The sequence below is a fragment of the Puma concolor genome, chromosome B4 (genome assembly GCF_028749965.1).
Source record: "Puma concolor isolate L17-30 chromosome B4, mPumCon1.1.hap2, whole genome shotgun sequence".
NCBI classification, from domain to species: domain Eukaryota; kingdom Metazoa; phylum Chordata; class Mammalia; order Carnivora; family Felidae; genus Puma; species Puma concolor.
The window spans coordinates 62,645,367-62,672,691 of NC_141673.1; the positions used below are offsets into that span (position 1 = coordinate 62,645,367).

A 27,325-nucleotide genomic window follows, 5' to 3' on the forward strand; every position below is an offset into this window, starting at 1 on the left:
TTTATGTTATTTATTTTATTAATTCATTTATTGGATTTCTATTAGACATGTCTGTTTTGGTTTATTATCTAGTGTGAATCTGGCCTCACACAGTCCTGCCCTCTCTCTTCTCATATTCCTGGCTGCCAGGAGGGTTTGTACCCTGAAGCCTGGGGTTTTTAGCTACTTTCTTTAAACTGGGGAGAAGGCTAATCATGGCTTAAATGAACCCATAAATGCTGCCCCAGTTCCTGGAATGTTCCTGCAGGGTCTGTCCTCTATACAATAACCTCTCTAAATAAACTTTTTTCTTTATGTAAACTGGGACAGTCCTACAATAGAACGGCCCCCTCTCTTGGAATGACAGAAGAGGGAAGCAACCATGACTTTCTGTCCCACCCAAGTTTAACTGTAACTCAGAGTTTGGATAGAAGTGACAAAACAGAAGAGACTCATAAATATGGAGAACAAACTGAGGGTTACTGGAGGGATTGTGGGAGGGGGGATGGGCTAAATGGTTAAGGGGCATTAAGGAATCTACTCCTGAAATCATTGTTTCACTATATGCTAAGGAATTTGAATGTAAATTTTAAAAAGTAAAAAAATTAAATTAAAAAGTTAAAAAAAGAAGTGACAGGTAAGCACTCTGCCCCTACACTTACATTATTTAAAATAACTATACAATGAGCCAAAAAGTCAAATTAGGCAGTTGAATTTGGGTTTCATGATGGTGTTTGCGTGTCTTTACTAATCACCAAATCCCCACCACTGGGTCCCTAACCCTGCATGTTAGCTGCACACGAGCACCGAGGAGTTTTTAAAAATACCTACGCCCAGGGACTCCCTGGTAGGGTGCAGAGCCCGCTTCAGATCCTCTGACCCTCCCTCTCCGCCCCTTCTCTGCTTGTGCTCTCTCTCTTGCTCTCAAAAATAAATAAACATTTAAAAAATGCTGATGCCTAGACCCCACTCCACACCAGCTGAATCCATACATCCCGAAATAGGCATTACGCTGATTAAACGTTCCCCTAGCTGATTCTGATCCACAGTGAGCGTTGAGAGCCACTATGTACACTGACCTAATTCAGTTTAAGCCAGAGAGGTATCCCAGGGATTGGGGGCTGGGAGACGATCAGGGCAATGCTAGCCGAAAACAAACCAACACAAAACAAAGTAAGGTTCCTTTCACAGAAACATTTTTCACCCTATTAACATCTGCTCACAAAGATACGGCTGAAGAAACTGGGCTGGAAGTGGGTCAGGGAGGGGGGAGGAGGATGCTTGTCTTTTAGAAGCCTCACATCCGGGAACCCATTCCCAGAGCAGTTACGAGGAGAACTGGGGCGTGCGCGCACACACGAACACGCGCGTGCACACATACACACCATGTGACTGCAAGCAACTTAAAACAAAAAAAAATTTTTTTAATTGAATTTCGGGGCCTGGGGAAGATCTGAACCTATAATTATTTCTTAGCAAACTTGCTGAACACAGGGTTTCCCTCCTCTGGGACGAGATGAGACGGGTAGCATAATGAACCCTCTTTAATTAAAAAATAAAAATGTTTTAGGATAATCATATTCTTCCAAGTTACATTATTTTTTTAAAGGAAAAGAAGGATGGTGAGAAAAATGTCTATTTTCAAATGCCTGGTGTTAGGCTACCTCAAACGGTCTTGTTTCTCATTCAACCTTCTAGATTCAAAATTGGGTCCTTACGGGAGAGGTGGAAACCCTCCACTGTTCCAGGTGGGAAGCTAACTCTTCATCACCCCAGCTGTAGTCCCTCTTCCCTTAAAAACAACAGGCAGCTTCAGCGTCGATTGATGCCAGCCAAGCAAAACTGCAGGCAGGGAGAAGTTGAGACCAAAACGGAGCTCTGAGCCCAACAGCCCTCTGACCGACTTTTATGAGATTCTCTAGTAACTGTTCTGTTCATGCACAGTTCATGCCTCATGCTTCATGCACTGTTCATGGTTCCCATTGTAGAGTTCTTCCCTGGCTCCTTAGGAGGTATTTGGGATGTGGATACACAGACAGAAGTGAGCAAATACTCACCTGCATCCTAGGACTATGGAGGGGGTAGGGAGGGGAAGGTAGACAGAGGCACATTCTTTTATTAACTGAAAATGTCTCTCTTCAGACATGGGAACAAAACAGAGATGTCCATGGAATTGGGATGGGAGGGATTTCATCCTGCATTCTACCTCTCAAAGGGATCTACATGTATTGGTGGCCTTGAGGGACAGTCCGTGATCATCCACCAAGGTAAATAGAAGACATCTAATTCAGGACGTTTCTTTTGTTATTTTCATTTTCTTTGAATCCTATTTCCTCTTCTACTTTTTCTGGGTCCAATGGCCCTATCACTGAAATTTATGCATCTAACGAAGATCTCTCTTTTTTTTTTTAAGAGAATAAGTAACGTATTGGAAGATCTAAATGAAAATCCTATTTTTCCCAAGCTTTTCCTACCCCATTTCCCTGAAAAGAAAAAGTAAAGATGTAAAGGAGCTAAAACCTATTACTGTCACTGACTTCACACCAAAGATTATATTCTCATAGAATGTGTCTATACTCCCAAGGGCAGGCATAGTGGCTAATAGTGGACAGCTTCTTTAGCCACTTAAAATACATTGAAGCTCTTTCCCTAGGCAGTGTAAATCTATGTTCTCACAGCTAAATGGGAGACATCTACACTCCAAGCTACATTTAGACATACACACACACACACACACACACACACACACACACATCCATGTACATGTTTCCTCCCTATAATCCTGACACTTGAGATGCATTCACTGATCTCAGTTGCATCTACATCAGAAACCCTGGGATCCATTTATTATTTTTTAAAGTGTATTGATTTTATTTTTGAGGGAGAGAGAGAGCACATGCAAACAGGGCAGGGACAGAGAGAGAAAGGGAAAGAGAGAGAATCCCAAGCAGGCCCTGTGCTGTCAAAGCAGAGCCTGTTGTGGGGATCAATCTCACTAACCTAGAGATTGTGACCTGAGCCAAAATCAAGAGTGGGACACTCAACTGACTGAGACACCCAGGAGCACCCATTTATGATCTTAGGCAAAAGGAAGGTGGATGAACATTTTCTTCCTTCAAAAAATGCAGAAGTGGATAGGTAAAAGTAGTGGGAGTGGGAAACCCATTTTCTGAGACTTTATAAGGCAAAGTAAAGCAAGTGTGTGCGCTTTCTCCCTCTCTCTCTCTCTCTCTCTCTCTGCCTGCACCAGGAACATTCACCTGCTGGGGCTGAATGAAAAACTGAAGAGCCTGGAAATCTACCAGTGGGGAGGGACCTCATAGTCAACAGCCTAGAGAGCTTTGCCCTGGCCAGGTCTACACCTGCCCAGGGAGAATTTTGGTAATTTTAATAAAACCAAATTAAATCTTAAAGTAAGACCAGTTGGTGATTCAGTAGGGATGGCCCCAGACCATTATGGAGTGACTATAAAATAAAAATTATAGATGGATAAGAATAGGAGCAAAGCAAATAAAATCATTTTAATGGAGGAGAGAGGGAGCATGGCAGAGAAGAGGAAAAACTGCCAACTATGAAGAGGAGGTTGTTTACAGGATTCTCCAGGTAAATGGCTTTCGCGATGGGGGCCTGCTGATGACAGAGAAGATCGGTGCAGATCCTGGGATTTGTGCATCTTTGAGGAAAGGGGGGATGCTTGAGTGAAAACGCCATTCCACCCAAGCAGAGAAAGGGCAGAGAGGCCTGTGGTGCTGGAGAAGGGAGAGGGATATGAAGGAGAGCAAGCCAGTGAGATCCCTGCACACAGAGGAGCTTATCTTTTAATTACCAGAGCAAGTTTGGATATGAGACACTACTGTGCACTTTCTGTACACATTTTAGTCCTTTCTCATGACATCCTGTGAGATGAATTGTCTATTACTCAACTCAGATTTGGAAACTGAAGCTCAAAGGGTCAAGTAAGTTGCCCAAGGTCAAAAAACTCAAATATGGAGGATCTATGGTTTCAACCATGTCTGGGTCACTCCAAAGCCCAAGCATATTCTTTCTATCACCATGAAAGAGACCGAATATAACACTGATATTTCCCAAAGAGGCACAGATCTGAAAAGACACTCAGTGTCGGTTTGTCCAGTTGACGGCTCCATATGCTAAATCCCTGACCTCCTCGCTGGAGCCCCTTCCCTGGCCTGAGCACCACTGTGCGCAGGGCGTCTTTGGCTGAGGTTGGCTTCTTTCTACCCCAGAACCACTTCACCAGAAGAAGACATCAAAGATTGTGGCAGAGCCATAAAGAGAGGGAGGGTGTTAGGAGGGAGCCACCCTGGGCTTGTAAACTGGGTGGGGGGGACCCACCCATTTGTCAGGCGACGCTGCACCTCACTTTCCCCAAAACCTGAGACCTCAGCTCTTGCTTCAGGGCAGGCAGTGAAGCAAAGTGCATGTGGCGAGAGCTAGGAGGACACACAGGGTTTGGAGCCATTCTGACATGGAAATGGGGCTACCTCTCTATCTCCACTACTCTCGTGAAGCCAAGACATTCAGGTGGGTTCGTTTGAGACCTTGGCTGTAGTTTCGGTTCTGCTGCCCTGCGACTGTAAGCAGCTTCTCCCTGTCCCCTCAGCCTCTTTACCTTGTTCTAGAGTAAATCATCACTGCCCTTCCCCTCACCTTGCTAAGTGGCAGACTGGAGACCACCAGTGGAGGCAATCCACATGACCCAGCCAAATTCTCTGTGCTGCAGCCAGGCTACATGTCTTGAAGGACAGCTAGAGACACCAAAGAGTATCTGTAGTCTCTCTTTTACCATCTCTCTCTATCATCATGCAAAACAGAGCCTCCAACCTCTTGTTAGGTGGTGTCTGAACCTGCAACAGTCATGCAAATTCCACAAAAATGCCTGTGTCTGGGGGCTTCATTAGCCTGGGAGCTCCCCAAGAACAGAAACTAAGTCTTGTTCCTAGAGGATTCCTCCACTGAATTGAGAGCTCTGTGCACAGTTGGGGCTCTTGAAATGGATTCAGCAAAGTCCATATGAAACAAGAAGTCTAAGTTCTCCTTAGCAAATTGGATAATCACAATTAAAATTCTCCCTTCCTCCTTATCATGTTCACCAAGAACTGCTTTTTTCCCTACATCATCATAATCATAAACAAGCATTTATTGAACATCACTAAATAGGGTGGTGTCCGAGCACTTGATATGACAGATATCACAGGTCCGTCATCAGGAGATATGACAGATACATTTAAAAATATACAGACAGTATCGGGATAGCATGAACTCTGGGTTGCAAAGGTCTGGGTTTAAATCTAAGCTCTCCTCTTTCCAGTCATGAGACACGGCAGGTTCTATAACTACTCTATGCCTCTGTCTCCTCAACTTTGAACAGAGAAAACAAAAGTGCATACAACATAGGGTTGATGTGGTGATTAAATTAGATGATGCATATGGAGCACTTAGTATAGTGATAGTGCCTGACACATAGTATGCACTCAACAAGGTAGCTATGGAGCAGAGAAGAAAAGTGGCATGATTAGGACCATGTTTTAGGGAGACAACAACAGAGTTTGGGATGGTTATGAGGGAGATAATCGAAGGAGGGAAGTCCTGTTGGGAAGTGTTTACAACAAGGAAGCAAAAGCAAGAACAGCCCAAATCAGAGTGGAAGGAAATAATAGCACTTCATATTCTAGGAGACTTGACCTCTCCGAAAGACCTGAAACAACCAGTATTATTCAAAAGCTGGATGTGAGAAGAAAAGGCCAGGGGAGTTGACATTATTTAGGCTGAAGAAGCCTGAAAAGAATGAATTATTTATAAACCCATAAGTGGATATTACACTAGAAGCTTCTAGACAGCTTTCCAAATCTTGATAGAGAGAGATAGACAGACAGGCAGAAATATCCCCCCTACCCCCAATCCCACTAACAGATCTAGTGAGAAGGTAGCAAAAGAGATTTAGATTAGGCTAAGATAAAATTGGCAGGTGGATCAAAAATTGCAGTGGGCTCCTATTCCTCTGATTGTTTAAGAACAGGGCATCCACATGTTGATTGTATGGACTAGAAATGGTGACCTAGAGCCTCTGGAGTTTCCTTCTAAATCACACTCATTAGAACATCCAAATTTTCATCAATAAAATATTATTAGCTTGCATATGATGGCACGTCTTCCCAGTTTTCTTAATATTGTCTTGACAATGGGGTTAGATTTAGTTTTTTAGACCTCATTTGGGGGGGGAGGCACACCAAGACCATCTTATCCTGAACCTATGAATTAGGAATGCATTTATGATTTCATTAGAAACTGTATTCCCCACCCTGGAAATTCTTCAGAAAGGGTTCCCTAACTCTTCTTGTGATAGTTGGACATATGATCTTCGACAACCTGACAACAGTCACTAGACTTTGATCAAATGCCCCCTCTATTGCTTACTAGTTCCATAGCCTTAAGGAAATCATGTAAGTACTCTGTTTCTTTGTCTGTAAAATGAGGGTAAGAATTCCAAGCATACAAGGTTATTGTATGATTATAAATGAAAATACCCTGGAACTGTAAAATACCATTTAAAAAAATTTTATTTTTGGGAGAGCACAAGCGGGTAAGGGACAGAGAGAGAGGGACAGAGGATCCAAAGCAGGCTCTGTGCTGACAGGCTGACAGCAGTGAGTCCCATATGGGGCTTGAACTCATAAACTGCAAGATCATGACTTGAGCTGAAGTTCGTCACTCAACTGACTGAGCCCCCAAGGTACCTCTGTAAAATACCATTTAAATGTTATTATTATTACTATAATATTTCAGCATTATAAGAAAGAAAAAGGAGGCAGCTGGCAGGAACTCTGACCCCAAGCCCCTTTTGACTCCCATATTTTGACTTTTTTCTAAATCATATTACATATTTGAAATCCTCAACAAACTGGAATGCTGGTCTTTTCCAAGTGGGTTGCACCTGGGAGTCAGGCTTGGTTAAAGTGAGTTTTGTGTGTCATTCAAAGAATGGAGCTTTTGCAGTCTTTCATAAAGAACTGTATGTTAATACCTACCACAGTCACTTCCTACTTAGTTTTAGAGGACTTTTAGCCTTCAAACCCTGTGGAGGAGGCTGGGACAAGAGCTAAACCTGCAATGGGAGAGGAGTGTAAATTCTGCTCCAGGCATGAAAATGAGGCCTAGAGGGAATACACCAAAGAACCAGGCACACCACCCCCCTTCCCCCAAGTCCTATCTACAGTGGTTACAGCAGGATTGGCAGTTGTGGGCTAAGGATAGAGGCGGGGAGGAGTGGAGCTTCCATGAGCCCTGAGGATAGCAACTGTCTTGAACTACATGTCTTTAGAGTCAGGCTGATGGTTGTCTGGCTTCCCCAAGGACTAAACAATAATGGTCCTAATCATGCTTTAACATCAGGAAACAGTCATTAGTGTCCTGCTCCTTCTCTCCCTTCCCAAGAGTAAGGGTCAGATAGACAGAAAAGTGACACATCATGACTCAAGTTAGCCGGGGAGAGGTACCAGGTTCAGGAAAAAGCTCCAGGTGTTTCCGGTTGTTATTTCATCCACAGGCACAGGTTTACTCCCATAAAGATCTCTATCCAGCCACCCTGGATGCCTATCTGGATTTGGGCAATAGCTACAGTGGAAGGGAGGTGTGGTAGAGCATGAGCCCTGTCATGAGAGGGCATAGGGCAAAGTGGAGCAACTCTGCGTCCCTGAGGGGGATGACGCTCAGGGAGCTGGACGAGGTCACCTCACATTTGGAAGCTTCTAGACTCTGCATTCTCAGTAATTTAGTCTCTCCATGATCTCTTTGCAACTAATGACAAAGTGCCAAGTCTTTCCTCTTGCTTTGCTTGAGTCTTGCGAAATCTCAAAGAAAAGAGAAAAGAAGGACCCTCAGGACAGAAGACTTCTCTCTTGTCCCCAAATTAGGGAGAGGGGCAGAGGGGAAGCACCTCATTCCAAGCAAGGCTGTTTACCAGGTGCCAGCCCAGACACACCCCCAACAAAATGCCATGGAGAATGATGTCGTGACTCATGGCTTGGCAGGTACCGGGATCATGCCCCAGGCTCCCAGATACCACACTGGCTCCTCTAGGTCGCTCTGGCTGGATCTCCTCCTCCTCCTTCTCCCCAGAGGCATTCCTCATCTTGCCCTCTCCTCCCCAACCCCTCCTCCCCTGAAATCATTCTATGCAGTGAAAGCGGGGGAGGGGAGCAGAATTGGGATTTGAGTTAGGCTTAATTTCAGGATCAGGATTAAGGATTGGGTTTGGGATAGAGCTACTTTGGAATTTGGTTTAGTCAGTGGACTTTTAGTTGGTAGAGACAATAGAACTCTACTATTTTACTTACATGCATTAAGGTCCTAGGGTTAGCCTAGATGTCTTAGTGGTGGGTCCACTTTCTTTGCACTCAGATTAGAAGAGTTATAATCTGGTTTAGAAAATAGAAAATGTCAACACCTAAGGAAAGATGTAATCAAGAATCACCTCCTAGGAATCTGACCAGAGATTTTTTTTTTTTTTTTTTTTTGGAGTCAACTACATTCCTAAGGATTGTAGATACCATGGAACAATTATGTCCATTCTCTAGGCACTGTGCAGTACTGTGTGACTTTACCTTAACCTCAGACTTAGAAGTTTCTAGTGCACCCAAGAGTCTTTCTTGTATTTCTTCTCCTAAGCCCCTCCTAGTCTTATCAAAGGAACTGTTCCTCTATCCCATCAGCATCAGGAAATGACTAGGGGAATAGCTGAAGCACTGGGGCCCTGACATCTGGGTACCTCGGGCGCCGTCTTGGCGGAGAGACACTAAGCAAAGCATGCTGGAGCTTCCCAGACTGAGACATCTGTCAGCAAGGCTCAGGAGGCTCCCCTCAGGCAAAGGACAAGACATACTGCAAGTTCTGAGCTCAATTCCTGAGGAGAGGAGGAAAATAAAACCAGGAGAGACTGCGGAGCAGTAGGAGGGCCTGGAGCAGGAGGGCTCTCAGCAAGTCACAGAGGTCTTCCAGGAGAAGTCGCTAGATAAACTGAAGTGATGCCATTGGGTTGAATTCCTAGAAACACACATACATGCACACACACACCAACACCTTCTTACATAAATTGCTCAACCCAGAACAATAAACTAGCTGGCACCCACCCGCTACTGAACAACCAAAATCTTTTCCATTTAGCATGGGCCTCAGTTTCTCTTCCTCCTCTCCCAAGTCTCCTTCTTCCACATCTGGCTCCATAGGTGCTTGGAGATCCTCCTGCGGAGGGGCTACGAGAGTTCGAAGCTGGCATAAAACCCACCTGAGCCCCGCCCTCTCCATGAGCAGCAGCAAGACGGTGATTAGCAGCTCTCCCCAAGGCTCAGAGGTAAGGGATTTTTTCTTCTTTCAAACATGTCACATCTGGCACATCTGCTTTCCTAGCAATGATGCATCCCAAGGGGTATAATCAGCAGTTGGGGCGGGGCCGGGATGCAGGTCTGTACTGACAGAAGCCTGAGCCAGAGACGCCGAGAGCAAAACTTAAGAACACCAACCACCCCCACTCCCACTCTACCCCAGGGGCTGAAGATGAGCCCTATCTATCCCTGTGCATCTTTCTGCCTTAAAGCCAAGCACCCTCCTCACGGGCCAAACCTGTGTTAGGGCACAGAAATGATGCAGTGGTGCATTTTGCTTTAGGAAATTATACAATCCTTTCTCTTGTCCAACTTTAAGTTCTCCTACTGAAATTCGAAGGGAAGTGGAAAAGAAGCAGTTACCCTTTCCCTGTCACAAAGCTCAGAAGCAATATTCAGGAAGGCCCTGGTGGTGGCTTCTCTAGTCTTCTATCCCCACTCCTGTTAGCTGCCCTCCCCACTTGCTATAACCCCTGCTATCTTCAAGCCCAGTCTCCCACCTCAGAACCCCATCACCCTGGATCTGGGCTTTCAAAGGTGCTGACCAAATGCCTCCCGACAACAGTTTGATGAAAAATCAACAGTGCTTTGACCACCCCCCTGCCCACTGGTATACGCTTCCTCCCAACCCTCCCCTTCCCTGTGACCCCCTCATTCAGACATGTCCTTCCAGCTAGACAAAACTACCTCCTTCCCTGCAAGGTTCTCTTCTTTTACCTTAAAGGTGGTTCTTTCTCTCCTCCAAGGCACCCACCTTTCCTTTCTCTGGGTGCTAATCCACTTCTTCCAAACATCCCCCCACCAGCCCCTCCTGAAGGAAGTCCTCTGTCGATAAGTCACCCATATTGCTTCCAGTAGTATTTCTCCATTCTCCACCAATGCCCTCATCCCCTCTGTCTGTGTGTTTGCTGTTGTCCCGGGTATCATATCAGTCCCATCTGCCTCCTGATAATAGGGATGTTGCCTCTCCTTCCAGTGCTCTGTATATTCCAGTTTCTTGATTCAGTAAAAGAAGGTAACTGAGTGGGGGAGAGAAGCAGAGGGCCCAATACCTACTCTGCTCCCACAGAAAGACATAACCAACATATGTACACACACACACACACACACACACACACACACAAGTACACAAACACACACATCCCAAGTCATCCCAAAGATGACTGAGCTTGTCAGATATAAATCATGTTTGGCTTTCAAATGCAACAGTAATTACACGGTATCTTAACTATCTGTGCAAACTGTCAGAGAAAATATATTGGCGATTGAGAGGAAAGAGGAGGGGGAGGCGGGAGCATCCATTGAACACCACCCTCACCTTCTCTGAAGTCATCCGGAGATAGGACAGCACAGAAGGGCAAAGACATGCCAGGGCCAGTCCCAACACTTTCAGAACCTAATGGTTTTTTGGTGAGATGTGCTGTCACAAGCTCCCAGGGAGGAGGGGACAGTCAAGATGAACTATATTCATCATCAGACTCCTAACGTGTTACAAGCAGCAGCAGGAGGGATTTTGGCTACATTTTCTGAAGATATCCTGACAAGGAAGATTCTGGAAACAGAGGCCCTAGAGAGATTGAGTCCTTCCTTCCTCTGAGAGTTTAGGATTCATCTGGTCTAACCTTTTGCATCTAGGCAGAACTAGATCAGGCGATTCCAGCAGGGGAGTGATGTTTAGAATACCCCATTTAAGACATATCATATTCAAATAAGTCTCTGTATCTGAGATTAGGATTTTTAAATTTCTACTTAGTTATAGTTACAATTTGGCGTGCTCTTCCCCCCGTTGCTACTCTATCTTAACATTCTTCCCAACCCCAGACTGATACTTGCCTCAGTTTCCCTTTTAGAAGCACTGCTTACCGTTTCCAGGCTACTTTTCTTATCCATCTTTCTGCAGTGGTTTTGGAGAAAACAAGATTGATGGGTTTCAGAATGAGGGGCCCAAAGGGATGTCCTATGCAGGGACAGGCCAAGGAAGGAGCCATGAACGATGGGAGCCACAGTGAGGGGAGGGTGAAGAACAGTAAAGGGAGGGCAAGAGTGAGGGCCTGAGGTTGAGAATCTCATCCATGAGGGGCAGAGAGGTGGAGGAGGGCAATGGGGGAATGAAAAAGCAGAAGTTGCCCGGGGCTCCTCCAGCCCATCCCTCGCTCCCATGTACATTTCACACACACGTACCTGGTTACTCACCAACACCAAGCCAAAGAAGTGTGCTGTCCAAGGCTGAGAAAAGAATAGTGTAAAAAAAAAAAAAAAAAAAAAAAAGAATAGTGTATTGACCAAGAAATTGCTCATGGACATTTCTAAGGGTGCATGTATAGATACTTTGGTGAGGTGGGCAAGAGGAGAAGGAAAAGCTGCTTCCCACAAAAGGCATATATGGAAGCAGAGGGCAGGGTCTCCTTCACTGGAGATATAGGAAAATCAGATGGAACTCCTTTTTCTAGAATGGTTCTGGATAGTTCATTCTTATATATTCCCAGGCCTTCCAGACCTAAGAAGCTAACAAAACAACAACCACAAACCAAAACCAGCACATGGCAGTCCCAATATAAATTTGCATGAAGAGTAGCCCCAATTCCCTAGTTAACATGTGGATGAACCCTGCTTCCTCAACACCCTAATTGTCCCACTAGGCCCTCTGTTAAAGGAATAAGATTCTCTCCATTTTTCTCATTTGGGGACCTTGAGCTCACAGGTCCCTATTTTAGAATATGCCCTACAGTATCCACATCTCATTCCCCAAAAGTTGATGTTCAGAAGGCTGATAACTACCCTATGAGCGGTCACTCTATCTATGGGCCACAAGTAGTAGGACAGTCACACAGGCAACAGAGATTCAGGACAGCAAAAGAATTGGTATCCCCTTGGCTGTGATTGGCACAGCCTTCCCACTTCCCCAGCAAGGTTAATTCACATGCTATGGGATGGGGAGTTGGAGAAGTGACAGGGGACTTTTTTCTAGTGTTTGGAAGATAGAACTCCAAGTCAGACCCTTCCCAAAATTCCTAGGGTTCCTAAAGATCCAGTATTCTTGAACTCCACACACCACAGGCCTGAGATTTCCTGACCTGTCCCCACAGAGCTGTGAAATCCAGTTATAAGGCAAACAAGGCCGTGTTTGTCCCATAAAACCACCATGTGCGAGCTAATTAAATGACATCATAAAACAGGGAGATAAACGCAGGCAGCGGGAAGCCCTTCTAGGGATGGGGATGGGATCAGATGGGTGGCTGAAATAAAGACATGCCAGGAGCAGCCTCAAGATTCTTCAGGAGCTGCCAACTAGCACCTACTGGGGAGGTGAAGGGAAGGAGGGTCTGAAGATAGAGAAAAGCTACACGAGGTGCTAGCAAAGGGAGCAAAGTCGCCTACACAAATGTGGATGTCCCCTCTCTTGACATATTCACTCACAGAGATTCCTACATATAATAGGTAAATCGATTTGCAAATACACATCCAATCATGTGTAGAGACGTACCTAAGGAGTCTCACATACACATTCTAAACAGATAACTCTCCTCCAGTTCATCCCATAACTGAGGTAGACATCTTCTACTGACACACAGGGATGCATAAGCCATGACCAGGGAGGTCCTCTAGTCCTAGAAGAGTCTTTGATTTTGTGATCTCTGAGCACACTAAGAATGGCATATTTTATTTTATTCTGTTTAATGTTTATTTATTTTTGAGAGAGAGAGAGAGAGAGAGAGAGAGAGAGACAGAGCACAAGCCAGGGAGGGGCAGAGAGAGAGAGGGAGACACAGAACCCAAAGCAGGCTCCAGGCTCTGAGCTGTCAGCACAGAGCCCAACGCGGGGCTCAAACCCACCATGAGATCATTACCTGAGCTTAAGTCAGTACTTAACTGACTGAGCCACCCAGGCACCCTGAGAATGACATATTTTATTTTATTTTATTTTTAATTTTTAAAGTTTATTTATTCACTCAGAGAGAGAGAGCACAAGTGGGGGAGGGGCAAAGAGAGAGAGAGGGAGAGAGAATCCAAAGCAGGCTCTGCACTGTCAGTACAGAGCCCCATGTGGGGCTCAAACTCACACACCGCAAGATCACGACCCGAGCCAAAGTCAGACATTTAACCCACTGAGCCACCCAGGTGCCTGAGAACAACCTATTTTAAAGTGACATATGCTCACTGCTTCCTCTAAACAGCAATCCACTGAGAATGTCAACAAAATGATGAGGACATGGAGAAAACAAAATTCATGTTTTTATCTGGTCACGAGGCCCAGAGCTCTGTTGTTTGCCATGGAATGGATAAAGGCTATAATTGGCAAAGGTGTCTGTCCCAGATGACTACACTGGCAGGTGAGGGGCAGGAACTCACAGAATTCTTGAAATAAGCTTAAAATTTAGTTTCATTTATAGATCTTCTTAGGCAAAGTAAGAGTGAGTCTCAGGAACTCCTTCCACCCCTCTCTCTTCCATTCCCAGCCTGTGGACCTAAGGCTTCTCTACCCACTGCTCTGTCTAGGCTCATGTGTCACCCAGCGACATTGGGCTGAAGGTTCATTTCCTCATGCCCCTTCCCAAAGATGTTCTTGTTAGAAGGAAAAATTGGGAGTAGGGAGGAGGCCCAGATAATAAGACAAATTCAGGCATCTTGCCACTTGCTTGTTTCTACACTCACTCAGCTTTAATAGTTATCAAGGGCCTTCCATGTACTGGACATAGTCTACCAGGCACATCAATGAGACAGAAGTAAAAACCCTGGCCCTGGTCTTGAAGAATGCATGTCTCCTTGGGCAAGGCTGTCTGGCTCAGTGATCCCAGGATTCTGATGTCCTGTAACACTGGCTTCAATTTTCACCATTCAATCATGAGTCCTTTTTTCTGCTGAATGTGCAGAAAACTGGAGCTCTGATTCACTAACAGTGGAGGAGATGGTCTCCCTGGACACCTGAGTTCCTTTCCTGGCTCCACCCTGACTCCCTGGGCAGTTCTGGACAAGTCATGGACTCAGTTTCTCTACCTGGGAAGCGGGGGAGGCTCCCACTGACTTGTTCTCAACTTCACAGAGCAGCATGGTGATTAATGGGTTAATGTCCGTGGGAGGCTTTGAGCTCTTGGGATGAAAGACATCCTAAAGCCCTGACTCTATTGGAAACTCTGCCCAGCCAACATGATACCCTGAAACCAGAAAGGGGGCCTTTGATCATGTATTAAGGGTTCTCTTTGGAAGAATGAACTAGAGGGAATGAGTTGAAACAGCAGCAGGAATTGAAGTAGCATGAAAAAAGGACTTTCTGGCTCCTGGGTGGAGTCCCTCACCCAAGAGTTGTTTACAGATATTTCACCTGCCTTTAGAGAGGGATGGTCTGGATCATCTCTGGAAGCTTCATCTGGACATCCTACAGTCAACTCCATGTCAGATACTCTCTGACAAATATTTCATATTCAAGATTAAATATTTAATCTTAAATGGTTATCCCACACCAAATCTGAAACAAGCCACTTTTCTCACTACACAGGTTGGTACTAAGCATAAGAGGGATAGTCCATTTCACACATAACAAAAAATGTTTCAATTGTTTAACAAAATTAAATGTGCAGAAAATATTTTCTATGTAATTTATCCAAAATCTATCAAGTATTCATCATCAAGACAAAATATAAACATAGAGATTAAAAGCTGGGTTATGGAGTCAAATTCAAGTTCAAATACTGGCTCTGCCATTTACTGGTTATACAACTTGGATCAAGTTGCTGAAACACCATGATATTCAGTTTAATCATCTGTAAAATGGGAATAATAGTAATTCCAATTTGATATGATATTGTAAAACTTAAATTGGAAAATTCTAGGGCTACTAAGAGTTTGGCAAGAATGCTAGAACAGCAGGAACTCTCAGATACTCTGGTGAGAGGGAAAATTGGTATAACTACCTGGAAAACAATTTGATATTACTAAGTAAACTTGAATGTTCACATACCCTATATCCCAGAAATTCCACCACTAGATATAGACCCTATAAAACATGCTACAGGTGCACTAGGATACATGTTTAAGAATGTTCAGAGCAGCACTGTTTTCAGGTGATAAAAACTGAAAGGTGAAGATGTCTATCAACAGTAGAATGGATAAGTCATGGTATATTCATATTATAAAATGTGTACAGCAATGAAAATGAACAAATTACAGTGATGAGCAACAGCATGGTTGAATCTCACAAATTAAATGCTGAGTAAAAAAATGTAAGACACAAAAGAATGCACACAGTTCAAGTATATTTATATAAGATTCAAAAAAAAGCAAAATGATATTGTTTAAGGATACATACATTGGTACCAAAACCATGATGAAAAACCAGAAAATTATTGTTACAAAATACAAGATAGTTACCTTTGGAGAAGGGACAGGATTGTGATCAAAAAGGGACATAACACGGACACCTGGGTGGCTCAGTCAGTTAAGCATCTGACTCTTGATTTCACCTCAGGTCACAATCTCATGTTCATGAGTTCAAGCCCCACATCGGGCTCCTCACTGACAGTACAGAGCCTGCTTGGGACTCTCTCTCTCCCTCTCTCTGCCCTGCCTTCTCTCTCTCTCTCTAAAAAAATGGGGGGACATGCAGGGGGGTTCTGGGGCCCTGGCTACGTTCTTTTTTTTTTTTTTTTTTAATAAATGGTGCTTGCATGGGCATTTCTAAGTGCCACATTAATTCATTAAAATGCACATACATTTTTATACACTCTTGTGAATATGTGTCATTTAACAACTTAAGCACAAAAAAATTTAATTAGGCTACATATGTGAAGTGATTAGTAAATGTTAGCTATTGTACCCATTCTTTCACATCTCTACTTCAGAAATGATCTTTACTGTTCTTTCCCTACCACAATCACTGGAGATATGTGGATATGTGCTCAGTAAACGTTTACTGACTACCTACTACGTGCTGCATGCTGTACTAGGCAGAGATGAACAACAAATCCCCATCAAAGGTGCTTACTACAGTGACCCGGATGCACCAAGACAGAGCCTGCTTTTCAAACCATCTACTTCACTTTCCACACACCTGGGTTAAATATTAACTCCTCAATAATAAAATTACAAACGGATTTTTGTCCTGAAGGAAACCCCCATCTCAAACCACCCATCTCCATCCCTACCAACCAACCGCATTGCTGCCCCGGACCATAGGTATCAATCTATTCATTCTGCCACAGACACACCACATGCAGCCCACATCATATCCGCCACACCCTCAACATGGCAGAGGAAAAAAGAGCTGTGACAAAAAAAAAATCTCCCCAGTGTCTGCACTAGCCCCCTACTCATCCCTTCCCACCCCAACCCCACCAACCCAGCTTAAGGGCACGAAATACATTATGACCCTGGGCCTTCGTTTACATGTAACAAACAGAGGTCAATTTATTTCTAAATCACTTTTTTTACGGCTCTATTGAACTATTTGCCACATTATTTATACGTTAATGGGCCAGGCCCCTCTGGGAAGCTCCCCATCTAATAAATAACGTGCCAAATCATTAAGCAAGGTGATAAAATCAAAGCCATTTAAAAATACATCAACCTGCGTTCCCTTCCAGTGAAATAAGCTCCAGGGGACCAGAGAAGGGAAGGGGGAGAAAACACCTTTTATTACTGAGTTTTGTCAGGTGTAGGTTTTTTTTGTTTTGTTTTTTTTTTTTTGCGGGTTTTTTTTTTTTTTTTTTCTGGGCTTGAAATAAAAATCAGAGCTAGGAGATCTAGCTAACCTGACTGCTTACCCATACCCCCAGCAGCTAGGGTGAGAGAGAGTGGGTAGTATTACAATAGCAATGGTTGCAAGTGAGCTTCAGGCAAGAGGAAGCAAGGGCACCAGACTCTACCTCCCACCTGCCACCTGGGGGTATTGAGGGCAGGCAGGGAAGCCCAACTGAGCCCTCTGGCTGAGAGTTTGATAGTTAAAGGGGAAATCCACGGCCTTCACCCTTCTGCCTGTGTCCCATCACTATGATTCTTATGAATCTCAGTATTTATAATTGATCTGAATCACAGAGAAGAGCATTAGTAATTACTCTGGCTCCCTCACTCCCCATCCCTCACCACAGAGGGTTCACCATGCCCTTCTTCCCTATCAACCCACTCAGAAAACCTGTACAGAGCTAGCACAGCAGTAGCAACAGAACGTGGGCTGTAAGACTCACCCTTGAGCTTCCTAGGGACTCTACCTTGAGTTCCTTCCAAGTAGTCCGGAGAAAAAGGACAGACACATGGGAGCCCAGCAATCTATTTTTTTCTTCTTTCTTTCTTTCTTTCTTTCTTTCTTTCTTTCTTTCTTTCTTTCTTTCCTTCTTTCATTTTTACTGTTTATTTTACTTTTGAGGGAGAAAGAGGCAGAGAGAGCGTGAGCAGGGGAAGGGCAGAGAGAGAGCAAGACACAGAGTCAGAAGGGGGCTCTAGGCTCTGAGCTGCCAACACAGAGCCTGATGCAGAGCTTGAACCCAGGACCGCGAGATCATGACCTGACCTGAAGTTGGACACCACCCAGGTGCCCCCCGGCAGTCTACTCTTATCCTGAAACTCCCTGTGGGTAGATCCCTGCCATGGGTTCTATAAGGAATGGCCCAGATAGATCATCCCCTGATTGATGGGACACACGAGACCTCCTCCCAGGACTCTGACCCAGGCTGAAAACCTAAGCAGCAATGCAGATGAAGGAGGTACGAGTATTTAAGCTGAGAGGGCACACAGAGCAAAGAATTTACCTGTGGAATTGGGAGGTTTAAATAAATACGTAAGACCTAAGCAAACAAACCAAGCAAATATTGTTTACTTTAATCCTTACAAAAGCCTTGAAAGATAACTTACAGATTCAGAGACATGAAGAGATTTAATCAAGTTCACACAACATGTGAGTAGAAGGCCAGGGTTTGAATCCAAATCTGTTTGTCTAAACAAGGCTATATTCTTTTCATTAATTATCATGCCAATCATCATGAGCTTTGAGTTAAGTTCTAAAGGAAGAGACCCATCTGGATAAACTAAGAGAGTAGAGGAAGCAGCATGGAAAGAGCCCAAATGTCCATCGATGGATGAATGGATAGCATCCTGCATTTTTATTTGCTAAATCTGTCAACCCCTAAAACAAGCAATTCTTAAACCTTAAAGCAAAGCAAATGGCCTGGGTGAAGACTCAGAAGAGAAGGAAAATAAGGTTTTCAGGGAAGATGAGCAACAGATTTGCTAACTGGTACAGGTAGTCCCATACTGGGAAGTCAGACACTAGGGAGATGAGCTAGCTTTGAGAAAGGCCTTGAAGAAGGGAATGTTTAGAATTGATAACAGGGAATAGAAAGTCTTTGGTTCTAAGCTATAAACTTTGAAAAATAGTTTCATAGAATTCAGAACTAGAGGGTGCCTGGAAGGCTCAGTCAGTTAACCATCAGAGCCTTGGTTTCAGTTCAGGTCATGATCTCAGTTAGTGAGTTCGAGCCTTGCATGAGACTCTGTGCTGACAGCACGGAGCCTGCTTGGGATTCTCTCTCTCTCTCTCTCTCTCTGCCCCTCCCCTGCTCACACTCTCTCTTTCAAAATAAATAAATAAAATTAAAAAAAAAGATTTTCTCTCTCTCTGTTCTTCTGCCCCTCCCCCGCTCACGTGCGCTTGCTCTCTCAAAAAGAAAAAAATAAATAAAATTTAGAACTGGAAAGTACTCAGTTTATAATAACACAATGCCTTTTATTTGTAACTATTTTACAGTTTTCAAAGTGCTTTTACATGCATAATTTATTTGATCCTCACTACCCCTGCATAGTGGACAAAATGGGTGTTCTTCCCACTAGCTGATCTCCATCCTCCCCTCCACTGCCAACATCCTAAAAGGCACTGCCCATCTCCACTCTACCTCTCTCCCGAAACTGTCCTCACAGAGTCTCCGGTGACCTATGCAATGGCTTCTTTTCAGTCTTTGCTCCACTTTACCCCTGTTTGGCATCCAACACTGTCAACAACCCACTCTATCTATGATACTCTTCATCTCTTGCTCTCTTCCTACAGCTTGGATCACTTTCTTAGGCTCCTTCACTGCTCTCTCATCCTTTCAGCCCCCACTAACTAGTAGATACTCCCAAGTTTTCATCCTTGGTCTTCTGCTTGGGTGATTTTATCCACTCGAGTTTCAATCACTGGATGTGTGCTGATGGCTCCCAAATCTATATCCCCCCACTAGTTCCAGACCCTAGATTGGGATTTTATTTTATTTTATTTTTAGATTTTTATTTTTTAAGTAATTTCTTTTTTTTAATGTTTATTTAATATTGAGAGACAGAGAGAGAGACAGCATGAGCATGGGACAGGTAGAGAGAGGGGGAGACACAGAATCTGAAGCAGGGTCCAGGCTCTGAGTTGTCAGCACAGAGCCCAACACAGAGCTCGAACTCACAAATCTTGAGATCATGACCTGAGCCAAAGTTGGATGCTTAACCAACTGAGCCACCCAGGTGCCCCAATTTTTAAAATAATTTCTACACCCAATGTGAGGCTCAAACTCACAACCCCAAGATCAAGAGTTGCATGCTTCTACCAACTGAGCCAGCCAGCTGCCCCAAGATTGGGATTTTAAACGCTCTCCTATTCCAATTCATCCTCCTACTGCGACCAAATCCAGCCATCTTATTCAATTAATGAATAGTCCCCCCCTTACTTACATGATGAGCTCCAACTTTTTAGCAGGTTTATACATAGTTAATACAATTAGGGTAAAATTTGGTTGAGATCAGGAGGTTGGCAAGCTTTTTCTGTAAAAGGCCAAACAATAAATATTTGAGGCTTTGCAAGCTGCATGTGATCTCTGTTGCACATTCTTCTTTGGTGTTTTTTTTTTTAATATAACCCTTTAAAAATGTAAAACACAGGGGCATCTGAGTGGGTCAGTCGGTTAAGCATCTGACTCTTGGTTTTGGTTCCGGTCAAGATCTCAGGGTTCATGACATAGAGCCTCGAGTAAGCTCTGTGCTCACAGTCCTGAGCCTGTTTGGGATTCTCTATCACTCTCTCTCTGCCCCTCCCCTGCTCATGTGTGAGTGTATGCATGTGTTCTCTCTCTCTCTCTCTCTCTCTCTCTCTCTCAAAATAAATAAATTTTAAAGTAAATAAATAAAATGTAAACAACAACAACAAAACATTCTGAACTTGAGGGTTGTACAAAAACAGGCCTTGGGTCATAGTTTGCCAACCTCTAATCTGGGGCCAGGCCTCCTGATTCCCAACCTTGTTCTGTTTTCCTTGCTTTGGGAATTTAAAAACTTACATGTATGGGGTATTCACAGTTTAAAAAAATGCCTTTTGCACACATTATTTTATTTGCTCTCTCTTCTTCGGACCTCAGGGAATTTTATCTGTGCCTCTCTCATGGTGCACACTCCAGCTCACAATTATTATTCTATTAGGCTATTTTTGAAGCTAATGATTATGTCTCATTCATTTTTTTAAATATTCCTTTGGGCAACTAGCCCAATGTGTTATTCATAGCAGGCACTTTCAAGTGCTTGTTGAATGGATTAATGACCTAGTTTGAAATTTTTACTTAAATAGGAAAAGTGAAGAAGGATCTGAAAGCAAACCCTCGTTCAGATGGCTGGTGCTGATCTGGACTTCAGGGATGGCCATGGGGATAGGAAGCAATGGAAAGGATCAGAGAAATTCCACAACATTCAGGTCTCTGCTTCTCCCACTGGGAGCTCCATCTCTCCAAGAGTTGAACTACCTAAGATTTACGAAGAGTAAGCCCAAGCTGTCGGGGAGCTATAATTGCCCATGAGGGTTCACCTGAGCACCAAGAGGCCTCCAGGCCTGATTGGAATGAAATCAGAGAATCAGAAGGGACCTTTGAGGTTCAGGTTACAGCCAACTACCAGGGACCTGGCTGAGGCAGCAGAGCTGTGACACAGCTCTCACCAAGTCAGTAGAAAAATAAAATAATTTCTTTTGGACTTTTAATGCAGCATTTTTTTAATCTTCCAAAACTGTATCTCTGCCCTTAGAATTGTCTTCGAGATTGGGGCGCCTGGGTGGCTCAGTCGGTTGAGCGTCGGACTTCGGCTCAGGTCACGATCTCGCGGTCCGTGAGTTCGAGCCCGGCATCGGGCTCTGGGCTGACAGCTCAGAGCCTGGAGCCTGCTTCCGATTCTGTGTCTCCCTCTCTCTCTGCCACTCCCCCGTTCATGCTCTGTCTCTCTCTGTCTCAAAAAAAAAAAAAAAAAAAAGTTAATAAAAAAAAAAAGAATTGTCTTCGGGATTATGTCTGGCTGGGAAATAAAGGAGAAGGCAGCATTGACTAGGAAAAGATACTAGATGAGAGTTGACACTATTCCTGCAGCTCATCTGAGGCTGGGGTTTAGGGTAAAATCCCTGTATTTTAATATCAGGGCTTAAATAAATATTTGTTAATGAATTGATTGATCTACTCTTCATGAAGCTTTGTTCTCCTATACTTCCTGCCTTCTCCTATTAGTTTGTGCATTTGGAAGGGGCTAACAAAGAATTCCAGACATCTGAGCTTGGGGACTTTCAGAGGCACAATCAATAGACTACAGTAGAAGCCTTGAGGCTGGGACACTTTCACCAGAAATTCCTAGGTCTAATTCAACTAGTGACCTCAGTGGAATGGAGGCAGAAATGCCTCCACTGGTGGCCATCAACTAGGGTGCACTCAGAGCCTGCAGGAGACAGGGCCCACACCCATGAAGTCTGCCCATTGCTCACACTCAGCTCTTTGCACAAGAAGCACAAAGATGTGTCATACAATATCCATCTGCCAACCCCCCTTTTTTTGCGTGGGAGGATGGTAACTCCTATGGTTCATAGAACTGTTTTAAGCAAATGTCCTATCTATTCAGAAAATAACTCTGACAGTTCGTGACAGCACGAGTCAGAGAATGGTTGATATGGAGAAGTAATCAAGTGTAGAGCCTTCGTACCTAACATGTGGGACATGGGCCAACAGCATGTTCATCACTTGGGAGCTTATTAAAAAGTACAGAATTTTGGACCCCACGACAGCTTCACCAAATGAGAATATACATTTTAACAAGACCCTCTTATTAAGGTTTAAGAAGCACTGGTGTATTGGATATGGCTCTGTTACTTAAAAGCCATGTGACCTTGGACAAGTTATCTGACTTCTTCATAGCTCAGTTTTCTTATCTGTAAAGTTAGGATCATGATAGTATCTCCTCATACTGGTGTTGTAAGACCTTAGGTAACACATGTAAAATACTTAGGATTGTACCTGGCACCTGGCAGGCATGCAGTAAATGTTAACCATTATCACTATTTCCTTTGTTGCACTCTTTAAATCCTGCTAAGGGGAACTGGCTGAACTTAAGGTAACAGGTGAGGAAAAAGAAGGGGATTATTAGTCTGTGTGTATGGTGGGATGGAGAGAAGGGCCCTGAGAACAAGAGGCATAACCTTTTTGATTGTTAGTGAAAAAGTCAATTGTAGGAGCATTAGGCCAAGCTTGGGGTACATAGAGCTCCAGGAAGAGTGAATGGTCCTTCATATGATGGATTTATGAACATATCCTATAGCCAGGACCTCTGCTGTGTACTGGAAATAGAGTGGTGAATGAGACAGACAAGTCCCCAGCCCAGAAATAGAGAAGACCTGAAGTGTCTACTAACACCAAGGGAAGTGAAGGCCTATCGACATTATGTTACTGTGGCCCATTTAAACAACCCAATTATGGGGCCTTGGAAACTTGGTTTAGCCCTCTCTCTAGATATTGTTAACCTGATAATCTCCTCAACCTGTCTTTCTTCCATATCCTACAGGCAGCCAGTTAAGGCAGTTCTGTAGCTCACATTGGTCATAGCAGCTGCTGAGCTGAACACATCAAGAGTAAGAACCAGCTGTCTTAGATGCCACTTGTCCACAGAGTCCCAGTCTCTGGAATAATCTCTCTAAAACACAGACCTGATCTCTGTTTAGGAACCTCTAATGGTACACAAGGCCATTCACACTTTAGCCCCAAACTATCTAGCAGCCTCATCACAAATTATTACCTGTCCCTGGTATGCACCTGTTAATTACAAGAGTGGTTAAAAACTGGGGCTCTGTTCACAACCGGGCTTCAAATCCAAGCTTTCTTGCTTACTGTATGTGTGAAACTGGACAAGTTATTCAACCTAAGCCTCAGGTTTTGCATCTGTTAATGAAACAATAAAAAACAGCCAATACAGGTGCCTGCGTGGCTCAGTCAGTTAAACATCTGACTCTTGATTTTGGCCCAGGATGATCTCATGGTCATGATATCAAGCCCCATGTCAGGCTCCATGCTGAGTGTGGAACTTGCTTAAGATTCTTTCCTTCTCCTTCTGCTCCTCCCCCCACTCGCACATGTGTGTGTGCATGCGTGCGTGCACTCTCTCTCTCTCTCTCTCTGTGTCTCAAAAAATAAAAATAAAACTTTTAAAATAGCCAATACTACTCCATATCAAGCACTGTTCCAAGTGCTTTCCATCTACTAATTCAACTTAACCTTCCTTCACAGCAGCACTACCTCATAGTGTTGCAAAGATTAAGTGAGCCGACACACACGAGTGTCTGGAACAACGCATGACATGAAGTGATATTAGCTATTATTGGTATTGGTATTAATATCACAAAACAAACAGATTTAGCATGCTTCATGCCTTTAATAGTTCCCTCCCCATGGTATGACAAGCTGCCCTTCTCTGTGCTACAAATTCCTAGTGTGCCTCCAAAACACCCAGCTTTTTGAGCTTCCATATATAGACTAAATCATGACTTCCACACATGTCCTCACAGCACTTTAAATAGACATTCCTGTGTCTCACCTATCCTACTGCATTGAAAATCATGTTCGGATATCAGTCTCCACCACTAGACCATGGGCTTCTCAGAAGTAAAGGTCTCATCTTATTTACTTTATATCGCTATGACTGACTCTAACATATGGTGCATAGCAGGTACTAAATAAATGTTTGTTGAATGAATAAAGGAAGGTCTCACTGAATGGTTGAATACTTTTCAGGAAAGGGCCTAAAATGAAGAATTTCAGAGAGAAAGAAAGGTGGGGAGAAAACAATCTGCACATCTTCCGCCTTGCATCCCTCACCCCTAGAGCAGCAAAGCCATTCACCAGCACAGGCTCCCTCACTGTCCCTGGATTGATTGCACTTCCCCACTAAGAACACTCCCAGGTACCCTCTTGCTGTAGACACACCACTCGCCTCTGGCAGCGACAGAAATAAAGAGGATTACATCATTTGTTACAACAAAATGGTTATTATAGTAATAAGTATAATTAGCATTAGACAATTACAATAATAACACATTTCCTTGCTGCAGAGGTACTTTTTTAAAAAACAGGTTTATTTAATGCCCCCCTCACACACCCCCAAGAGAAAACAACTCTTTTCATGAAGGGCAGAGGCCTCTTTCATTCTGCTGAGATGCTATCTTAATGAAGGAACATTATTGACAAACCCCATAAAATGGGAGCAGATTCCCTTGGAGCAAAATCTCCTTTGCTCTCTCTCTCTGGTTTCTCTGGGGAAAAGAAAACCTTGTCCTCTCTTTCGAGGGATTAGAACAGGTTGAGGGATAGATGAAACCCTCAAACAGGTTGAGAAAAGATGAAACCAGGAAGAGACAAAAGAAGAGAAAAATCTTCTCAAGCAGCTAGACCTTAAAATCTGTGGTTGGCTATCTCCTACCCCTCCTTCCTGGTTGGACAGCCCAGGAAGGGAGATGGGCTATTAATTCATAGTGGTGAAGGGGTGTTTCAGGTAGTTTTCCAAGTTCCATAGGCACAAGGGATGTCTAGGGTGAGATGCCTCCAAGGAGGAGATCGCAAAAGGATAAAGAGCAGGGCATGCATTTCACTCCACATGGACATACCTACATTAGATGCTTGTACTAAATCTAGTTAGGTCCTCCTGCTTTTTCCAAAAACATTTGGGAAAGCTTACGATAAAATGCAAAGCAAGAGACGCCCGGGTGGCTCATTCGGATAAGCCTCTGACTCTCAATTTCAGCTCAGGTCATGATCTCACCGTTCATGTGCTGGAGCCCCGCATCGAGCTCTGCACTGATGGTGTGGAGCCTGCTTGTGATTCTCTCACTCTCCCTCTCTCTCTGTTCCTTCAGCACTCTATTTCTCTTTCAAAATAAATGTTATAAAATGCAAAGGTTTTTAAATTAGGTGAGAAAATCAGGATACACACAGACATTTCATAAATGTGTTGACATAATACAAAAGTGCATGTGCACTTTCCGTACATGTATACAAATGTACCTCTACTCTACTCTATGCTCTCTACAGTTAGTAAATTAATGAACAAACTCACCCCTTAAAGCAAAGAAATACACAAGTAACCCAAATAGATACAGCCTAAGATATAGGCCTGTTAATACATATAAACATGGATACAATAGGTATGTGAACAAAGTCCTCATGTATATAAAATTGACCACTATCCATATATACATGGAGTGCACCCACCATTTTATACACACACACATAAAATTAAGCCTCACCCTTTTACAATAGACACAGCCCTAGACATATAAGCACTTTGCAAACCCATATACACATATAAAACGCATTTCCACAGATACGTAGAGGTACACACTCACATAAACTCACATTCACACACACAGGCGCATAGAGATCAAAACACGTGCGCGTGCACACACAAACAGAATGTAAATCAAATAAGAACAGCCATAAAGATAAGCGTCTCTGCTCATCGCTCTTATCTTCTCTAAATGACAGTGCCCAGAGGCATGAACTTAATCTAGGGCTCTAGCCCATCACACCCAAAGCAAGAGAAGGCAAAAAAGGTTTGGGCCACCCACTAGGGAATCCGGCTGTCTCTAGGGCCATCCATGTATGTGTGTGTCTTGTTCAAACACCCGGGGATTTTGACTTCACCACAGATTGCTGGGAGTGAAATGTGTTGATCTACTTTCCCAGGTGCTCCAGATAAAGCTCCTATTTCCCCTCCTTGACATCCAGTGTCTGGTCTGTCCCATCATACTTCCCAGATGAACCTTCTTCCATTCTCTGAATTTTCAGTCAAGGAGATTGCTCCATAGACCAGAGATACTCCCCCTCTCCTCACCTACCCCATAAGAAGAGAATATCCTCTTTCCTTGCTTGATATCAGTGAAGCTTTCTTCCAAGAAGCTTCTCCAATCTTTCCCTTAAGACATTCAGCAGCACATGGAGTAACCATGTTTTCTTTCCACAAATAGTTTTCCTTTCCAGTAATGTCTAAAATGCATTTATTCCAGCTGTCTTTAGTTACATATTGGTTTAATGTGCTATTCCATTATTTGCATGTCATTTATGAGTATGTCAAGGTAACTATCTTAGATTTTAAGTTTCTGATTCTTAGAATACTGAGACTATCTGTGGATGCCTTTGCACAGTGCTGACACTGTTGTGTATTTTCATTCTATTTCCACTCTATCTTTAGATGGGCCCTGTCTTGGGTGTTTCAGGAAGATATACAGAGAAAAAGAGATATAACATCCATCTTAGGGGTTCTCAGACTGACCATAGGAACAAACATTAAGAAAGAAATGGGATAATAAAGAAAAAAAATTCTATAATATCAGAGCTAGAAGAAGATTGGGAGATGATTTAAGTCAGACTCCTCATTTTCCAAGTAAAGGAATGGAGGTCTAGAGAAGTTGACTTGCCCAGAGTCACCTAGAGAAGTGAGTGGCAGAGAGGGAAGCAATTCCAAGTTCCTGTCTCCTAGTCCAATATTCCTTCCACGACGTCAGCATTTCAAACTGAAATTTCAGGAAATGCAAATGTCCCCAAAATTGATAAGAGGTTTTTCTCTCAAAGGGGTTCTGTGGCCTAATGATATCGCAAATCAGTCCCCTCTTGGAGATTCAAAATGAATATTAATATGTTAAAGGTTCTGAGAAGTCC

The 27,325-nt window shown here is 43.6% G+C and overlaps 1 long non-coding RNA gene and 1 pseudogene across 4 annotated transcripts in view; both read right to left on the reverse strand.

The window, feature by feature from the left end:
• Positions 1 to 27,325, reverse strand: part of LOC112867450 (cationic amino acid transporter 3 pseudogene) — a 113,051-nt pseudogene that overhangs the window by 18,489 nt on the left and 67,237 nt on the right. The window contains exon 3 of one of the 3 annotated variants that reach the window (XR_015253599.1): positions 21,199 to 21,587. The exons of the other annotated variants lie outside the window; for them this stretch is intronic. The product of XR_015253599.1 is annotated as a cationic amino acid transporter 3 pseudogene, transcript variant X3 (transcript). Of the gene's footprint in view, positions 1 to 21,198; positions 21,588 to 27,325 lie in introns of those variants that run through there. 3 annotated transcript variants of the gene reach the window in all.
• LOC147579140 (uncharacterized) lies at positions 6,540 to 9,436 on the reverse strand. Its single transcript, XR_015253134.1, has 3 exons — positions 8,765 to 9,436; positions 8,334 to 8,414; positions 6,540 to 7,847 (listed from the first exon to the last, which is right to left on the reverse strand). It is a non-coding gene; the product is annotated as an uncharacterized LOC147579140 (long non-coding RNA).